A 21,465-nucleotide genomic window follows, 5' to 3' on the forward strand; every position below is an offset into this window, starting at 1 on the left:
CTCAGGCCTGCAGTGGTAAGAGCTTCCAGATGAAAGCCACTCACAAGTGGTGGCAGCTGCCCGTGGGCCCATTTCCATCACAGCTGGAATACCCTTGAAGTTTGTCAGCACTGATTCAGCTCCTGAACTTTCAGGGTTCTGCTGTCTCATCCCAAGCTTTACTCACCACACGCCACACCGGCAGCCGCCTTCCAGACAGGCTCTGCCTTCTCTTCCACAGAGCCCCGGCCCAGCTGCACAGCCCCAGAGCTCCGAGCTCTGCTCCTCTCTCACCTCCACACTCTGCAGAAGCCTCGAGTCCTGTTCTGCTCCAAACTCTTCATCCTCAGCCTTCCCTCAGCCCTCTCCTCACAGGCCCAAAGGCCGGGCCGGGACACCGTGCCATGGCCGCTGGCCGCCCAGCTCTCCGTGCTGGCACAAACCTTCCAGGGAAGCTGGGCTGATGCTGCCCTGAGGGTGCTGCTACCTCCCTGCTACCCCTGCAGGTAGAGATCATTTATTCCTCATGAGAACAAGTGAGTCAGCTTCTGAAAGTAAAGGCGAGGCTCAGGGGATTCATCTCACCGTCACCATAAACTACACTGTGGCTCCAAATGCCAACAATGGAGGAGGAAGGCCTGGTCCCTCTGATTTGACCGGTAAAATGTGATTTATTTAGTAGAAGTGGGAGTTTTTACATTAATACTCTCAGGAGCTTCAACTTACTCATCCAGTGTAGGTTACACCTTATGGATACAAGCAGTTCCTTAGATTAAATTATACTGATAATCATCAGTCTCTCAGTGAGATGAGTCATACATTGACATGAAACAAGTTAGTAAGAACTCTTTAATTTTCACTACTGGTACCACAAACAGTTCTTTGTAAACTAAATTAACCATCAATTCTGAGCCCTAGAGTGCTCCAATGAACCACATGAAGCCACTCCATTTTCTCCTATGAAATTCAGAAAGGTCATGGATCTGTTACATTCAGCCTCAAGAACAAATGCTACAGGGATAACTGGGTGAAGGTATAATGGCTTGTGATGACCAAAATGATCCAATAGTCCCTGCTGGCTTATTTACTATGAATCTATAAACTCACCCAAGAGTGAGACAGACTGCTCCTAAGCAGAGCTGTCATCAAGCAGATTAAAGAATTCAGCACTTAAAAAGTATAAATGCCAGAATGCACTGGAGCGATGTTGGACTTGTACTGAAAATTTTATGTTTAGTATTTAATTTATTCATTTAAAGTAACAATCCTTATAAGCATAATTATTATTGGAAAAAAAAAAAAAAAACCTAGAAAGTTTTATATCCCTCTCTAAATTTCATTGGAATTGACGCAGATTTGTCACCAGCAGAGACCCTGCTTTGTTGGCCCAGCTGTTAAAGAAAATATAGACTGAAGCCAGCATTTAACTTTATGCTGTATAGTCAGCTTTAGTAAAATCAATGGGATTACTTAGACTGTGCAATATTAAAGAGCTTTGTAGGTCACTGAAGAAATGGGATCAGACGTTGCATTTTCCCTGAAAAAGCACAGTAACTACCAGGGACTATTATGTGATATGTGTGGGAGTAGGATAATACAGGCCAAATTCTTATCCCAGAAATAACCTTTTGAAAGCCACAGGGAAGCTCACAAAACCAAGCAAACAGCTGAAGACCAAAAAGCTACAAAGACCCTCTAGAACAGGAGGATGGTTTGGAGAAAAGATGCACATGTGCAGGTCCTTTTGGGCCAAGGAAAAGTAGGTAGAGCTCTGTAACAACCTTGAGGCTTCTCTAGGCTGCACAAGAGTTTGAACTGCCCCAACTCCACTCCAGGCCCTTCCCACACACACCAAGGCTATGCAAAGAGTTTAACTCAGCTAAACACAAAACTGGTTCTGATGATTGCATTTTACTGCATTTTCTCCCTTTCCAATTAGCCTATCTTCCTACAATCCTACAGAAATACTCAGAGACTGTATTCCTTTAGTTGTTATTGTTCCATTACAAAAATGCTGCATTAAAACTTATTTTCTGAAAATAAAATCCATTGTAGAGCAAGATGATCAATATTTGCATTCTTTAGGAGGGATACTACAGACATTCAGTATGTAGAACAGGGACTAAATTCATAGACAAAAAACAAGCTGCAGGAGGATGTAGATGGTTGATACAGGAAGTCAGTTTAAGGTCACAGCTCAATTTAAGGTGAGAGATGGATTTAAAAAAAAGAAGAAAGGAAAACTGTTACAAACCAAAAATAAAATAAACAGACTATACAATTCCAATAAAGCAAGAGACCATATAGTAACCACTAATATGTCATTGTAATCTAGATCTTCAATCAGAAATTATGCTGGACAGGTAGAAATTCTGAAATTGCAGCCAAGTCTAGATTTCCATGATGTTTGCCTCCCAGAAATTCATTAGCTTCCAGACTTACTATGATCCATTTTACATTGTGAACAAATTCCCTTTTTTTTAATTCAGTAGCAGGTTGAACACAAACATCCTTCGCTGCTACCAGTATATCACTGTATCTTGCAGCTCCTATATATCAACAAAATAGTTTGTACCATATGTACCATATGTAATCTCCTAGTGAGCAAAGATATTTTGTGATTTTTTTTCTAAATATTCAATAAACAAAATAATATATAAGGATATGTTTCCGTTTGCACACATTCCTTTATCACACAAGGATTATAAAAAATCATATCTGCAACTCCACTTCAAAGAACAGTCCTAATTTCATAACTTTTAATGTCTAATTATATATTGTCATCACCAAAGTGGACAGAGCTGAAGAAAATCCACAACAATTTCAGAAGTACACACTTCTGAGCATCAGAAATACTTGCACATATACTTCCCTTGTCATTTTTCTTTTTAAGTTCATGTCTATCAACAACAAGTCTTTTTTGTGGATTTTACAGGCTCTTTTATGCCCTACAAAGTCAGGTAGTTTCAATCACTTCTGGTTTTCTTAAAAAAAAATAAAAGTAAGCAATTTTTTTACCTTCCAAGTAATTTTATAATACCATGAGCAAAATGCACAAGTCCTTTTCTCTGAACAAAGAAGGTGCTGGACTGCTTTACTACTCTTCAGAACAGGGAATTCTCCACTCAAATATTGGAGAAGAGTATTTAATTGCAGAAATCCGTCACAAGGAACAAACATGGTTGGGTTTTTCTGTATCTTCTAGAGTCTCTCCAAAGGTCAGCTGGAACAATATTCCAATATCCCTAAGTGAGGGATTTTTTAGGTTTGGGCATTTTTTATACAGCTAAGCTGTAGGACCTACCTGCTTCTTTCTCTTGATATTACAATTTTCAGTGCCTCCGGAGACAGAGAGCTGGAAATAGAGCAGCTCAAGTCAGAATTCATTCACTGGGCTTTGAATGTGTCTCTTGAGCCTCAGCATGTGCAACTAAAGGAGAACCAGCCTAAAAAAAACCTTCTAGCTATTAATGAAAACTATTGGAATCAAACCTTCAAATACTCAGAGGGCCTTAGAAAGAATTGACACCAAAAATTAATCTCAGCAGTGAAGTTCCTCTGATCTCCATTTTACACTGAAAAAGAACAGCAGGATTTATATAACAATAGGTAATTAAAAAGTGGCATAGAAGATAGTGAATATTTCACTAATGTTAGTTCTTGCAGTGCTGTTTGAATTTTGCAGCCAAATACATGAGTTCCCTGAGCCTGACAGAGATAAAGCACAAATAACTGAATCCAATACCTGCTTCTAAGCCTTTTCCCCAAGCAATAAATTTATTAATTGCAGAAAGCAGGATCTAGCTTTCCTTTTGTACTCTACATGTTGTCACACATGAATGGAAATCATTAACATTTATCAGAAGGGTTTGGCTCAAAAAAGTTCAGTGAAAGTCTATTTTGGAGACATATCAATAATAATTTCATTAAGAAAGGCTGGTTGGGGCTAGGTCTAGCTATGCCAGTGAGACATTCTTATTGCTATGGCCCTAATATTAAAATCCTGGATCTACCTGAATGAACTCCCATCTAAACCCACACTCAGCAGACAAGAGATGTGTGCATTGTAGCTCATTCCAAACCAGCTTTATGAGCCTAGCTGGGTATCTCTGCAGCCCTCTAATTGAAATACCAAAGTTTCAGTTCCAGATATGACACCCCAGGACAGCTCTGGTTCTAGAAGCATAAAAATGAAGCTGAAATCTCGCAATGTAGAAGAAAATGAAATGTCAAGACATCAAAAAACTTTTCTGAAACCAAGCTTCTGTTGTGTAGCCAGCCTCTATTGTGACACATGCTATGAAGCAAATTATCTTTTTACTGAACCAGATGAAAAATCTATAGCTAATTTAAAATCTGCCTGCTACACACAATATCTAAAATATTTTCCAAATGCATAGTGGCAGAACAGTTCTCCTAAACAAGGGATTTGCTCATTTACCCTCCAGATCATCATTGATACTCCCTTAACTGTTGCTTTAGTCTCTAAAAAAGTTCATTAATTCAGAAAGTTTCTTATCAAGGTTCTGAGGAAAAAAAAAGGGATTTGAAACTAAGTTACATGAAAGGACATGACATCTCCACCTCAACACAACTAGGGAACCTATAGAAAAGTTCTCTTTTTTTTTCTCCCTTTTTTCACATAAACAAACTCTTAGAGTTAACCTCTGACACTATAGGATTTCTATTATGCTAAACATTACAGTCAGAGAAACAAGGTATGGGAAATTGGCCTGTACTCATAATAATAAAGGATTCCCAGGTAAAATGGTTTGTAATTATACTGCCCTTTGGTCACACAGATCTCCAGCTCCTGGCCCTCAGAGCAGAGCTCAGGAGCATGCACCGAGATTGCTTAGGCTTTACTGCCTTAATGCAATTCACAGATTTCTAATTCACCACAAGGACTCACTACCTAATCACTAAGGCTTCAGTGCTCCAGGGAGAAAGGGAAGTATTAGCCCTGTTTTAACGCCTTTAACAAAAACCTGCAAAGACAAAAATCCTCACCCACAGCCGTTCAGACACAGCTGCATCTGTGCAGGTGTGTGCTGTGGTCTCTCAAGCAGCCTGAGGATTTCCATGGGCAGCAGCATCTGCACAAACCCACCAGACTGCCACAAACACACAGCAGCAGCAGCAGCCTGAGGCATGTGCTGGTCCACTAGGACTGAAGAGCAAGACTAGCATAGAAGTGAAACTCAAGAATGTGAGTGACCTCCTGGACTGAGCTCACAGAAACCATTTGTTCCAACTCATTAAAATGTTGCTGAAATGAAGGATATTAAACCCAAATTCATTGCCCACAGAACTCTTACTCCTCAGCATGGCTTGATTTGGTTATCCTCCTGAGACTAATGGTGCCTCATGTCTTGGAGCTAACCTGACCTTCCATGACACTGTTCCAGCACCAAACAAGATTAGGAACAGTGTTTTGAAAACTCTGAGAAACATTAGCATGTGGGACTCATAAATAAGTGACTCACACAAAATAGAAACCAGAGTATTGCAGACTTACCGACAACTTCAATTCTCACATGCAAGCTTCCAGACTAAAGCTAAATTCTGCCAGCATCACAAACTATCACATCTATTCCTGTTAGTCATTTCTTTGCTTTCCAGAAGCATCTCTTAGTAATGTGGACTGAAATTACAGATATTTTCTACCTTCCCCCTTTTCTTAGAAAGGGTAGTTTCTATCTGGTTCCTAAAAATCACAGACTTCAATTCCATCAAGTCTCTGACCATCACAGGGATCTCCAAATAAGTTTTGTTGAAATGTAAGTCAAGGGAAAGGCAGGATATGGTGGTGGTTTTTCCTCAGCTAAAGTTACTCAGGCTGACAGGCACCTGATGTTTTCCATTTAGTACTTTCATTCTGTACTAAAAAGCATCAAAATGTGTGGCTGTATGTATATTTTAGTGCACCAGCACCACACAAAACAGAAAGCAAGAAGTGGTGCATAAAAATTGCAGTAGGGGAGAGCACAGACAGAACTATTGAAAAAAAATAGATCTGCAGGATCTAGATACTTTATGGATGTATACATCTATATGGATGTATAGAAAAGGACACCTGAAGTACTACTGATGTCACGAAGTGTTGCTGCTTTTAATTAATTAGGAATACCAAGCTCAAGCCAGTCTGAAAGTGAAAGAGTTAAGTGGCAATTCATAAATTTATTGAACAAGTCTTTCTTCACCATCAGGAAATGTTCGATTTGGGAATTTGACCATTAGGTATATCCCATTAAAAAAATCCTGACCAAACTGCCAGAACTCTAAATATGGGCCCTGGATATGCATAAATTCTATCTCTAGTGAGTACATAGGGACCAGGGTGCTACATGTTCATGGTGGCAATTTGTCCTGGATTTGGGGATATCTGTTGCCTACTTGGGCCTGGAGTTACAAGAGAATTATAAAACACCAAGAAATACAGGAGAAACAGCATGCTCTGATCAAATCCGACATGCACAAGAACATGCAGAGTAAATCCAGTGCACAATAGATGTGTGTGCTTCTTTTCAGAAAATCTCTGACAGAACTCTAGTAGCTGTAATTACGTGGTTTTATCTATTATAATATATAACAATTTTCATAATAAATCAGACATGTACCTCTAAACTCAATAATGGTATTTGCTAACATGGATTCCCCATCAAAGTACTGCAGAGAGCAATAAATCTCTGATGTCCTGCACACAGCTGGAGCAGCTCTGCAGTGTGCAGGGAGGTGCAGTCACATCTCTCGGGGCACTGTGACGTTGGGCACTGCTCCCTGTGTGCTGATGTGTCCCCATGAAAAGGATGGCACTTGCTGTGCATCTTAATGTGCTGCTGTAGATCAGCCTATTCCCAATTCTTTCCCCAAAGCAGTTTACTGAAGCACAACCACAGGCTCCAGCTTGCTTCTCCTCTCAGCTATGCTCACCCTCTGCTCTAACTCCTCCACTCTCCCTTCTGTTCTGTTAGGTTTATTTTCATCACAGTTACAGAAGTTCCATGCTGAGCAAGTAAAATGATAGTTCCTTTTCTAAAAATCTTTTGATGTTTCCCAAAATAACTGCATCTACCAGACCTGTGAACCAGACCAAAATGCCCTTTTCACTAGTATTCAAAGGCAGAGAAGATAAACAGTGCTGTATAAATCAGATTATGTTCTCCAGTGCAGAAATTCCTTTCCAATAAGACTTTCTGGTATATTACTGCTCAGATCAACACAGATACACACTGTCCACTATTTTTTTTTTCTTCTGGGAACAGGACAGTTTACTTGAAGCGACAATCAAATGAATCACATTTCCACCTTGTAAAAAATTAAAGCAGCAAATTAAGCCTCAGATGAGAGATACATCACACTGCAGAATATTAGATCAACTTAACTTAAAGCAATCCATCAGCTAAGAAAGGAAGAAAGACTCATCCATTTATTCTAGATAATTTCTTTTGCTGAAAGGAAGTTTTGTCATTGGTATCTGCAGAGAAAATAGTTTCTCTCTGTCTAACCTGGGATGTGCCTACAAGAGGAGGCATAAATACAGCTCAGGTCCCCCAAGTGGAAGCCCAGCTTTACCTCAGACACTGTAGAGTCACAGGCCTGCCTGAGACCCAAGCACATTGTCCCTCTCAGCAGTGCTGACCAGTTAATGCTTCACCAGAGCTGAGCTTGTTCCTCACCTGAGGACCATGGACACTTCTGGCTCCTCTCACTGCCTCTGCCACTGACCCTCTACCAGGTTACTGATGAGATATCTTTTGATTTTTCAGTTTGGTGTAAAACTTTTCCAGTGAAAAAATTTCTCCCTGTGCATTTGTACAGCACCATCAGCACCTGATGCTGGTAGGAACCTTGTGCAGTGTCTCTTACAACAGATTTCCAGGCTTACATGCAAACAAAGAAAAGTTTAGCTTGACAGTGCTGTTCTATAAATTTGGATTCCCAAACCATCTTATTTTGTCAACCTTTGAAACTGATTAGTTTGCATATAAAATCACAGTTCATTTGGCACAGGATTTCCATAGCTGGCTGCTTGTCAGTGCTTTGTGCAGCGTTATGAACCTCTGTTCCTCCATTAGTATTCACTACAGCAAGATGATGAATGACATTGAAGATGTGTTTATCTGATGTGATTTCTTACTTGTCTTCACCCATTTACTATATACCTCATTTGGTTTCCTTTGTTGTCTTCAGTCTTTTACCAAGGAAAACCTAATTTTTTTTTTCATTATTACAATTTTCTGCATATCCATGAACCTGATCCAGCTTCTTTGAAAAAATTCCTATTGACTTCAGAACACACTGGAACTAGCCTCTATGGAGGATGAATGTGTCTGGCATGCCTAATGTTGCAGTACCACCACCTACTCATCCTCTCTGGTTCTTGTCTCTTTTGGGGCTTCACACTTTACCGGCTCTGCCAATAAAATGCTAACATTTACCCCACCTTGCTTGCATTTCAGAAATATCCCAACCTCTGGCCATGCTGGCGCCATGTGGCAATCCTGCCTAAGCCTCAGCCTGCATTCTGACCTCAATAAACAGCGATACCTTTGATACCCAAAAGCCAACAAGAACCAGCTCATCTTCTCAACTCTGAACCAGCAGGAAGGTCTCATCATTTTATGACATGCAACTTAATCCATGACAGATCTTGGTTCCTTTTAAGCAGTCAAGCACACATGCTCTACTTGCCCATCACCTGTAAAAAGCATTTTTTTCTGGATGTGGCAATGCAAACATAATGCAATACACAATACTTTTCCCCATTACAGGATGTAAGGTAGCAATCTTTACCTTAGGACTTTTATTTTCCAATTCATGTGCAACTTTGTGGGACATGTCATTTCAATTGGAAAAAACAAATTATGCCAGAAAGAATTCAGCTCATCCTCCTTCTCCACAAGCCCAGCCAAAGGGACCAGCTTTTTAATTACCGAGCAAGAGAGACAGTAAAACATGTCCACCTCCTTTACAGGATCCTCAGGCTCCAAACTCATTATCAGATTGCTTTTTAAGAGTCAGCAAATTAAACTCCCTCCAGCGTTATAATCACCACAGTGATTATAATTCCATGGTGCAATGAAGTTTTAGGAAGCTACAGACTTGGAGCCAGTGTTACAACCACAGACTGCAACACAGCCCCCACCAAGCAGCACCACACTGGGAAGCTCAATCTGCTTACTGGAACAATCTTTAAATAGTATTAACTGGCAGACAGCATTTCCTCTAGCTCAGGCTGCAGCAACACTAGGGGGTTGTAATGCATCCCAAATAGAACACAGCACATGCTTCGTAAGCTGTCCTATAACTGGCTCTTATTTATTAGAAATTCAACTCTCCCATAAAGTGAGCTTAGAAAGGCAACAGGGAAAAATCTATATTATTTTTCAAGCTATTATTTTCCAACTATTGCTTCAAAGCCAGCATTTTTTTTATAACCATCTATTTGAAAAGCCATGCTTTTTAAAATAACCATTACAAAATAATTATTGAGAATATTTCAGAAAATATTCTACTTGATCAAAAACAGTAAGCCAGAGATGGCACCTTCAGGTTCTAAAGTTTCCTTTACAGGAAAAAAGAAATCCTCTTTTATATTTTAGCCACAGACTTGAAAGATGAGTGTAAAGGGCTTGGACCATTTCTCAAGCGCTTAGCACCTGCCAGGTGAGGTCCAGGTATGGATAAAATTTGGCTAGACTTTAGAATCAGCTTCTAGGAACACTCTTAAATCTGGCTGTAAATAGATGCCAATCATAATCTAGTCTCTCTTGGAACTCCGTCCCTTATTAGATTCAATAATCACTCTTCTGAATGACAGTAAAGGGAAACTCACTAAAAACTGTTTTGGAGATCTGAAAGGATCTCTCCCAGTGTGATAATTACTACGTTTCTATTTCTGTTAATGACATCTAAGAACTGGAAACAAAAGTAGTGTTGGAGGATTAAGTAATTATGGAGTATTAGATGCATTTGAAGAGCAGGGTCACAGAAAAAGGCAGGAGGAGGAAAGAGTGAGCATGCTGTGGGCTGCTCATCAGCTTGAAAGCTATAACACATTCCCTCTTACAGTGTGGCAGCTGTAAAGGACACAGACTCACAGTACAGATCAGCTGTTCTTTATTCTTCCCATTCTGGAAAGCTACAGCTTTTATGGGTAAGTAGAGCTCTTGTTAACTATAGATAGATACAATCTCTAGTCTGTGCTTAATTTTCTCTCATCTAAAAATTACAGATATATGTGACCGAAATAGAAAACTAATTTAGTCTCGTTTAAATATACAAGTGTAGTTCTATGACAAATGCAATACTATAGATGACCTAAAATTCTTCTCTCTTCTAGTTCAAACAGTACTTATCTCTTAAAGTCACATGAGAATTAAGGCTGGTTTAAAGAAACTAGTAAATTGTAAGAATGGCAATTGAAAGGGAACGTAAAGCACTGGAAAATTATGAGTTCTTATGAAATTTAAATGTTTGAAAGTGAACTGAAATTCATTCTTCTCTATTGACAGTACAACATCCATCAAAGCCAACATGCTCACATGTGCCTCTGCATACATGCTGCACTTTGCCAAGCACTAGTGGGAGGGCTGGAGCTGCATTTAGGTGGTCCAACCTTTGAAGATGCTTCTTTATGACATAACCATCAGCATAGGGAAAGCTGGAGTACAAGCCCTTAGCTCTGACCTTTCCTCACGAAAGGAATGCCTTTTATACTGGATTTAAAATATACCTTTGAGACTTTAATTTCCATTAGTCTCCAGATCATTCCAAGGTATTGGTTAACTGGATCAAAGGGTTCAAACCTTCCACCTTCATTCATGTGATGGCAACTCACGTCACAGTTAGACCTCGTGACATCAGCAGAACTAATCTTAGTAATACTCAATATATTTAAGGGTGAAATAATCTCTCTTTAAGAGCAGTATGACAACTGAGCTGCCATTTAGAGTAATTACCTTCTTCATCAATTAAATGATTATTCAAGTAAAGTTAAACATTTCAGTAGTTTTGGGACACTGATAAAAAAGCAGGTCAAAATTGAACTTAAAAGCACTTTAAACAGAGAGATGGGCACAAAACATAAGGGGACTAAACTAGTATTAGACAGGTATTGCTTCTGGCTAAACTACCTCTATTGTAGAGGTCATTTCTATAGGACTGACTTTCTATTGCAATTCAGGTGGAGACAGCTGAATTTGGTGGATTGTTTCTTCTACTCCTACATCATTTATGTGTATCTGTCCTACTTTCTGAGTGTTCTGATCAGAAGGCTTATCCTTTTGTTATACTTGATGGTCATGGCTCAAAGTTTTTATTCCCACTTTTGTTCCTGCTCTTTCCAGCCTGATTTTACTCACACAGCACTGGTTCTGCTGCCCAGGTACAAAACTCTGGACAGGATAATAAGAAATGACAAACAGAAATCTACACACTTTTAAGTACAGGCTCTTCAAACTTATCTTAAAAAAAAAAAAAAACTCATTCATGTAAAATCATATAACAATTCATACAATTTTTACATGTAGGCTGTGTTACCTTCCTTACAACTAAAAATGCTAAAGCCAGCCTAGAAAATATTATATATTCCTTGTGTGTGCAGTTTTCAGCATTCCCCAGCACCTTGGCATTTGCTTCAACAGCATTATAAACCCATAATACAGCAATACCATAGGGAAATCCCACAGCTGCTGCTTTTAATACAAGTTGTTTTCCTTCTTGATTTTAAAGCATTGTATCAGATACACTTATATAAATCAGAGTCAGCAAACATTGCTGCCTAGACATAATGAAAATTCAGCTACTCTTATTCTTTAGAACTAGTAAGAGACTGCACCAAAGTCAATAAAGCCATTCTGACCTGCACAGGCTGCAGGAGGAGAGACAGGGTCCCAAAAGCTGTTTTGAACCAACTCCTCAAAGGCTCTCAGCCTCATTTCTGAGGTGCTTTGTGAAGCAAAGCTCTTGCACTTGAGGAAGGATGAGATTGTGTCTGAAGGCTCATACCTGGTACGTGTTCCCATTTTTTGTTTCTAAGGACTTGTTTGTATCACAGGGTCACCAACAATCTGGGAAAAAAAAAAAAAAAAAAAAAAAGAAAAAACAATCCCCCTCTTGTTCTGTTGCAATCCAAGCAACTTTTAATATCCATTTGCCTAAACTTATCATTCTTGTGCTTGCATTAAAAAGCCTAAATTAAGTAAATAAAACACAGTGTTGCTTGGGAATAGTTAAATTATCTTTTCACAATTCTAATATCAAAATCAAGTTTTCAGGGGGAGCTGTTTTCCAATGGAGATACAATTTAGATTAAATCTGTACAGAAAAAGTACTTCATTCAGGGCCTAGTCCAGGGCAGGACAGCGACACTATATTGTTGCTTATAAACTGGAATGGGGACTTTGCTATGGTCCTTCGTAATTAAGAGTACAAAACTATAATCTGCCAAGTCTAAAAACATTTGGGAATAAAAGCAGCTCAGCTTTACTGGAAGATCTGTAGAAAGTCCTTCAAAAACACCAATCCCAGATGGGAAACACAAATACCCATTTAAAAGAAATGACCCCATGTTACAAATTAGAGACTATCTTAAGATTATTAGAAATATCAGAAGTATTTGGAATCAGCACTGTTCAATGCAGATGTTGAATCTAGCATCCCAAAACCTTTTATCCAAATAATTTTATCATTCTTTAACTTATTTGTGGGGAAAAAAAAAAAAGTAGAACAATAGGAAGAAGTCTAGCCACAAAGTAATTCAGCCAGGACAAATTCAGCACAGCAAAAGAATCTTAGGACTTGCTCAGAGACAGTCCCTCCCCTCTCTTTAGTAAATGTTTCTTTTTCTGAAAAGCCCCTCCCACCCACTTAGATAATTTTGATATTAATAAAATTATTTAGATAGTTTCTAATGGTAAGCATATCTTCCAGATAAATAAAAGTGAGAGAAACCTGCCAAGAATTTTGAGCCAGATAGTTCTAGGTAACACAAAAAAAGCTTGCACAGCATTACGTAAACATGAATTTGTCCAGGAAAATCTTATTGCAACCTTCAATGCCCAGGCAACAACAACCCACTTGTACAGCAGAGCTCAAACCTACTCACACAGCACAAGTAACCAGGTCAACATAATTGAGTTACAACAAACAAGAAATTACCCAGCAAAAAGAAATATCAGATTTTCAAAATTGCTAAAACCCCTTTGTCTACCTGCATACATTTAAAATCTGATCCTTCTTGCTCTGCTGGGAACAAGCATAAAAGTAACATGTTATAGATATTGAAAAAGTGATGCACCAGTAAGTAGATTCTGCTGAACAACTTGGGTTTGGAGCAGAGCTCTAAATTGTAGGTCATATCTTACAGCAGCATGGTACTTGCATTAAGCACTGAGAGAGCTTATAAGGCCATAGCTTTTAAAATGTGTGTCAGAATTGAGAATGATTTTTTTTACGGTACAAAGTCTCTTATAGGCATAAAAATATCCAAACACACACACCCACTAAGCAAGAAAAAAATACTCCTGATACATCCATTATGCAACCAACTTCAATACTGTCTTCCAAGGATCTTCTTCACATCTCTCTCATTATAAAATGGGTCAAACACACGTCAGGATAAAAATCATAACACTCAGCATTACAAAATTTCAGACAGTGCCACAAAATAATTTTACATTTAACAGAATTTAGGCAAATTCCCACTACTGTCCAGAGATCTCTGAGATTAATAAGGTACCTCACTCCATAGGTCATGCAATACCCTTATCTTCAACAGAGCAGGAACAAGATCTTCCTCTCTCAATGGCTTTTTCCAGATCTTGAGTAGAGTCATAAAAGCAATTAGCAAGAACAAGATAGGTGCAGGTAGAAGACAAGTTGCAGACAAAATATACTCTTTTGGCATTGTACCAGAGAAGCAAAAGAGAAATGAATGCCCTTTCCAGACCTACAATATGTCTTTGTACTATAGCTCTTCAAAAAACATTTGTCACACACACGCAGAACAAGCAAATGCTCAGGGCTATGAGTTTACTTGCATAGAAGCCATCGTTAATTAAACCCTAGAAGTTCAGGAATTTTAATCTGGACAGTGGAACCTTTGTGCTGTGCCTGTTTAGGTGGAGTCAAAGCACAAAAGGCCAGTAATTGCATTTGTTTTGTTATTTGTCATCTCTCTACATAGGTCTCCTCCCACTGGGCTCCTGGTGGGGTCTCCTTGCTCTGCCAGCTGTGCCCAGCATCCACCTACACTCCCAACAGACTTTTTAGCAGTGAGAGCTGAGGGCTGGGCTGATGCTTTCATATCAGCAAAAAAAGCTTCTGCCTTTTCACAGCTGCTCTTTTGCTTGGCCAAAAGGCCCCTTGTAGGAGTTGTCAGCCAAAGGAAATTAGTGTTTTCTCTGCCATGGAGTCTAATTGGTTTTTTTCTCCACTGACAGCTCTTCAAGCTAAATTTAGGGAGCCAGGAAAATTAAGCTGAATGCTATTTGGCTGGGACTATGGCCCACTTCCCATACACACATGATAAGCATAGGGAAGTGTTCCTTTAATCCACTTTATGCTGCAAAACTTAAGACATATATTAGCTGCATGATCAAAGGTATCTTCAGAGACCAACATCACTCAACAAATGCAGAAAACTAGACCTCTAGTGAGCAAGATAGAAATTTCATTCATTTCTATAAATGAAGCCAGTTTATCCCCAGCTGTCACAAATTGTCTCATTGCTTATCTACTCACATGTAGCTTTGCTGCACTGACAATTTACTACTCTTTCACAACACATGATGAAATCAACACCTCCTGGAACCAAACAACTGTGAAAGAAGTTGGACTTTGATTAAAACCATCAAGTTTCCTGACCCCTTGTTCATTAAAAAAAAAAAAAAATCTACCAGAAAATATTACCCAAACAGAAATTTTGCTGATGGTGCTTTACTCATTGCTTTGAGCACAGCATATTTGTGGCTATTCCTGCAAGCATGACTTCCAGCCTTTGGATCTAGAATTTCCTTACTTTGCATAATAAACTGGAGTATTTGGGAGCTCAAGCTCAGCATTAGCCTGTGAAGCTGGTCTATTTCCATCAGACTTATTCCCCAAGCACTAAATCAGTTAAATTATCAGGCATGTAAAAAAAACACATACTGGTACACAAGTTCACAACATTGTAATACCTTTACACTAAAGTGAATTTTATCCCTATTCTCCATCCCTCAGAAATGAGCAAGTTTAATAGAACACAATTAAGCAGCTTTTCATGCTCTTCAGCACATATGGTAGCCCTGATTGCACTTGGCTGGCTTTATTTTGACTTAATCTCACTGACCTGTTTTAGGTAATCATATTTTTCCTCTTATCTGTTTTCAGTCAGGGTTCTGCAGCCATTTTTCTTGTTGACTCCACAGGGCATAACATCACCCACAAGCCAATAGGATCTGCTTTCTACCCACAGCTTTCCCCACACACACTTTTTCCTGTATTCCCTCCTTGGTAGACTTCAATTACGCAAGGATAAATCCAAAAATTAAAAAAATATAGAATTGCTTTCCCCCTCCTAAACAGTCCCCATTTCACAATCAATTGCCCTTTTTTTCTCACTGTAACAATAAATCAATTTGGGTTACCACCAGAATATCAGTATCTCCTTTTACCAGGGCCTCTTCTGAGCCTGCATTTCTCTACTAGTTTTTTCAAGACTTCTTCTGTCCATCTCAGTTTCTTTTTCTCCTTTACTGCTAAGTGATTTCTTTACCTCATTAAAAAAAAAAAAAAAAAAAAAAGCCATGCATGACACCACATCAAAGAGAGCATTTGTGGCTGTCCTACCTGATTTGTGACAATTAAGAGAATTTTAGACATGGATTACAGAAAGTTTTTTAAATCCTTGTGATTAATAGAGAGCATTAATGTAAGTACTAGCCAGTCAAGCTTAAATTCCTGTTTTCATCAGCCCTTCCACCTATGGCTCAAGCTAGTCAGTGAAAATTTCCTTTAAATCCTGCTGCTTTCTCATATTCTTTGAATAGTAAAATATTCAAAGGTCCAGCCCACAGGATCATAGACATTGAATACTTTCAGGAGCCCAGGATGGGCCAATGCAGTCCAGAAAGGCTGCAAAAACAATGAGCAAACTGTGGGGACAACACAGTGGGCTTTCCCCTGTTTTCCAGTTCTAGGCAAGAGGTAGTTTTAGTGCCCACTTATGTATTTCTCCATTAACATTGAGAAAAATTACCCATAGTCTAGACCAGAAAAAAAGAATATTGGGGAAAATATGGGCCTCTTCAGATTCTGAAGGTGCATGGAAGGACATATTTCAATTCCCAGGTAATGACAGGGCTACAGCTTTCTAGAAAAAACTATACTCATACATCCCTGCTCCTTTCCCCATTAAAGAGAGCTTCTGAAGAATGCAGAAGGGAACAAGAGTTAAAAACCAGCCAGGACAGGAGTTGTTCATAATTATATCCCTTTCATCCTCAGGATATTAGTTTTAAATTCTCTCCCCAGGTCCTTTTTAATCTCGTGATTTTTGTCTTGCATCTCTTCACCCCCGAGAGTAGTGACAAAGACACAAAATGTATCTTTTAACATGACCATAAGTGACTTTCCATGGAGACACAGATAATAGCTTATCTGATTTATAGGACAATTTCCTTGCCATGGGTTTGAAAGCCTGAAGAGATGGAGGATCTGTTCCTCCAATACTCTGCTTCATGTACCAAGATAAGATAGTTCTATTGGAAAGAATATAAGTCAGCCCAGTCCCAAAACAGTTGCATGACTTTCTAGAGATGAAATAAAATAATTCACCACTGGAGAAATTTAAAAAAAATATCTTGCCTTGGATTGAATTGTACCTTTCTTCTCCCTTCCCTGGTAACAAAATCAAAAGCAGCAGCTTTTGCTACCCTTGGTTACAGCAAAATGCTATAATCATGTAGCTGCACCACTCACAGCTGGCAGGAATGTATTTGACCTTACAGGCTTTATTTGCTCTTAACACACATACACTCATCAGCCCTCCTGGAGTTCTCCATCCCCAGTTTACACCTTTATGTTTCATATGAAACAATTTTAATATCACATTCCCAGACAAGGAGACCTGGAGCTTTATTTCAACTACTGTACAGTAATACTTCTACTCAGCATAGAGGTACATTTATTACCATAGGTTCATTTAGGATGTGCCACAACAAACCAGGAATTATTTTATCTATTTTAGGGAAGAGCATTAAAAAATACTGTGAGAAAATGGAGACTTAGAGCTACATGATTTTGCAGGCTGCCACACTACCATGAATGCAGGTCAACTTTTCACTTTGTTTTTAATTACATTGCTAGACAGACACAACAGCTGTTTTGCAGAATTTTTAGTTGAAATTTTACTTTCTTCAGGCTACATCTTGTGCTTTTCAGCTACTCTTGATGTGCAGAACTCTAGGAGTTTCTCAACCCTAACCCTCATCCCTCAGCTGTTGAGGGTTGTTGGCTGTTGTTAACACAGGATATGTCAAAATAGACACTTATGTTTCCTGCCCTGGTGATACAATACAATTTCAGAAAACCACAGTCAAGAGAAGGCCAGATGACAATTTCAACAAGGAAAAAAAAAAAAAGGAATGAGTTATTTTCTCTATCAATCCAAAGTTACTTTGAGGCACTCATCTCGAGTCCATGTTCTACAAGCTGAATTACAAACAAATTCAACATAAATACTTAAATTCATTAAAGTGCAATTAAATAAGAGGAAACTGCCACCAAAGAAAATCCCTGTGGAGCTGATTACTATAAGTTATGGAAGCATACCTGGGAAAGACTATATAGTGTCTTCTTTTGCTGCTCTTTAATCATCTATTACCAGAGACATTAGACAAAGCTAAATAAACCTCTATTGTGAATAATTACCTCAATTTTATAGTTTGAAATAAGTAAGAAAAATGCATTATCTTATTTTTCTGTTTTGAGTAATGCTGATAATAAGCCATGGAAGAACCTTCTAAAGTGTACTAAAAGTAAGTGACAGAAGAATAATTTTAGTATGTGAAATTACTGTAGGATGAGGCAGCAAAACACAAGGCATTTGACTAGATTAAGTTGTTTCAAGCCCTCAAATTGGCTCATACAGACCTCATACAGCTCAGGACCCAAATAAGAATAATACCATGAGTAGTATTTACATTGAAGTGTAGAATCTATACTTCTTCTAAACAAAAAGGTAAAATCATTTCTACACATGTGAGTGGCTATAAAAAGGAAAAAATCAGAAGCCATTGCTGTTTTAGAAGGACAAAATCAGTTGCTGAAAGGAGATGAATGGGATTTTCTCATTCCCTGAGGACTTTATAGGTCAAAACTAGCACTGAGAACTGACACAGCAGTGGTCCAAGGGATCCAAAAGCTCACTCCTCGTGGCTCTTTCCCCACTGCAGCAGTCAGATGAAGTTGCTGTGCTACAGCACGCGTTCTGCACTATTGTCTCTGCTCTCATTAAGATGATGAAAAACCAACTCCCACAGCAAAAGTCTGGTTCCTATGCCTCTTACTCATTATCTTATGTACAGATTTATTTGTGAATTAATAATCTATGCCTTCAGCTCAAGAAAAAGCCTTTTGTACCTCAGTCTCAAGAGATTTCTAAACTCAGGCCCTGCAGACAGTATGTGCCCATTTCCCTCTCTTCTACAGTGAATTACTAAAGCTGATGAGTGATATTCTAGCAAAAATGCTGATTCAAGAGAACGAATAGTATTCCTTCAGAACATGTTTATTCTGCTAAAAGCCTGCTCAGAGGCCAGGGGGGCAGGCAGTCCCTGCTGTGTGAGCAGCTGGCTGGCCTGGCTGGCACCCTTCCACCAGCCTGGCTCCCCGCCGGGCAGCGCCAGCAGCCCCGGCTGGCCAGGAGCCACTTCTGCACAACAGCTGAATCAAACCCTTCTGCTTTGCCTCTGCTCCACCGTGCCAACCATCCATTCCAGCATGGGAGGAAACAAAGTGTCAGCACCCCAGAATTTTCCACAAAGGAGAAATAAATACCCTTTTCTGGTCAGTTTTAGTCACAATCTGTATATGTTCTAGTGTCTGCTTCACTGCCCTGCAGAAGCATGGATTTAAACACAAGGAGTACTGAGGAATCAGTCCCAAGCTGGTTACATGAATCAAGTTTTTATGAATAACAAGCATGATAAAATTCTGAGCTCCTGAGAAAAGGGTTCAGTATTTTAACACTGTTATAGTTAAATTCTGCTTTCTGTGAGGCTTTTATAAGTAACTCTTCACTCAGCTACCACTCATACTACTCATTTCAAAATACTACAGACTGAAAACAGAAGACTTTTACAAGGACTTTGTCATCGTGTATATGGTGCTATTCTACTCTCCATTCCCTGGAGAAATGACAAAGCATCCAGATTTCTGTACTGACTCAATGAGACATCAGTATAGACTGTCCCCTGTTATTTCTAAAACAACCTCCTCCATCTTAAGAACTCCAGTTGTCTTTCCACAGCTTTACAGATCCTAATTAGAAATATTTTAGAAATGTGTTTGCAAACATCACTATTGCTCTAATTAGAGAACACAGCACTAGAAGTCAATCTCACAGGCTTCTAATTTATTTCATGTTGCTCAATCAGCAGCTGTAGCCTTCTGCCCACTCCCACCAGATCTTTGTTTAAGATCAAACCTGATTCAACTGTCAGGTTGCTCAGGTGGTTTGGGTTTTTTCTGGTTTTTTGTGTTAAAAAGATGCATTCTACTGTACTTGTATTACACAAAATTATTAATTCAGCAGGAGAACTTGACCTGGTGAATTCAGCCTTTTTTCTGGAGATGCCAGCTTCTTTAAAGCACAAAGGCAAAACTGTTTTTAAATAGCTGCTTTTAATTTTTCAAGCCAAATAATTTTTCTTCTCAATAGGCAGTAACAGCTTTCAATTATGTTCTACTTCAACTCCCTTTACTTAATCCTCTTTTCAAAACAGATCAGGACACTTCTATTCCTCAGAGGTAAATTCCTGTAAGCACTGATTTCGTGTGTTTTCATTTTTAAAAAATCTCACATTAATTAATTTATACATTAGGGACAGAAAATATAGTGAGTTCACCAAATAAAAATAAGTGACCAATTATTAATCCTCATGAAATAATATCTGAGGCATGACTCATGAGTCAGCATTTTCAATGAAACTGTTGGTAAAGCAGAAATACAATTTTACTACAGTTTTGATAACATCCCACATCATATCCTACTATATATTAACTACCTCAGACATCAGTTTTTTGGCAGTATCTTACATTAATTGCAGTCACTTTAGGTCTTGTTTTCAGAAAGCAGATTGAGGAATCTTCATATTAAAAGGACAGGAAAATTCTAACAAAACAATAAAATAAATGGTAACTAGCTGTCAAAATTGGAGGCTATACTACAGAGTTCATAAGAGATTAAAAGACTATTCATCACATCATTAACTGTGACTTGCAGAATATCATTGAGATCAACAACAGCATTAATAAAGTTGGAAGCAATAGCAGTGGGATGAGTTTACAAAAACACTTGCAAGGAATGTGGGAAATTAAAATGCAGAAATCTGATCTCTGCACAGGTAAGGCTTATAGTAAAGCACAGAGATGCTAAACACGAACATGGAGAAAGGACAGACTCTCTGACTTTTCTGGAGGTGAACCTCCACAGCCTGTCTCAACCTGTCTCTGAACATATTTTTAAGCTGGTAAGAAGGTCAATAAAGGAGATACTGTTAATGCATTTCAATGTCTACAAACCTTTCAGTAACCTTTATCTAAGTTATCTTGGGATATGAGAAACGATTATCTGATGAAGTCTGAAGAGGTGAATAAAGGCTGCTTTTACAATAGAAAGCCCAAATTATTAGAGGTTACCTTTGCAGTAACCTGTGTAATTCAATATATTCATAAATGACCTAGAAATAGCAGAATGGTAAGGAGTTGTTTTATACTAAGCAAATTGGCAGAGGAATTACAAAGGAGGACTATAATAAAACTCCATCTGATTATGACAGACATGGAAGAGCTAATATATTGTGAAGGATAATCCCTTTCTCTTACAACAGCAACTCATCAAAGGCCATCAACTTTGACCTTTTTGGTAAATATTTTAAGACAAAGGGAACTATCTTCCTCTTACAACAGTGAAACCATAGAACTGTGTGACAGAGATAAAAAATAATGAACTAGCTTATACAGGTAAAAAAAATCCAAATAAAAGTTGATCAACACGTAATAGATGTATATTGATGTAAATACTAGGAATGTTGCTAAAGGCCAAAGTTGCTAGAAACAAAGGGAGAAGTATTTTACCTTATTTATTTCTTGCATCCTTTCAGGGCCTGCTACTGGCCACTGCCACAGTAGATAGATAGTTGAGCTGCAAGTACTGTCTTTATGATAAACTTATTTAGAAATTACAGGCTTGATTTGGGTCCTGCAATTATTCCT

This window comes from Taeniopygia guttata, chromosome 6 (genome assembly GCF_048771995.1).
Source record: "Taeniopygia guttata chromosome 6, bTaeGut7.mat, whole genome shotgun sequence".
Classification (NCBI taxonomy): Eukaryota; Metazoa; Chordata; class Aves; order Passeriformes; family Estrildidae; genus Taeniopygia; species Taeniopygia guttata.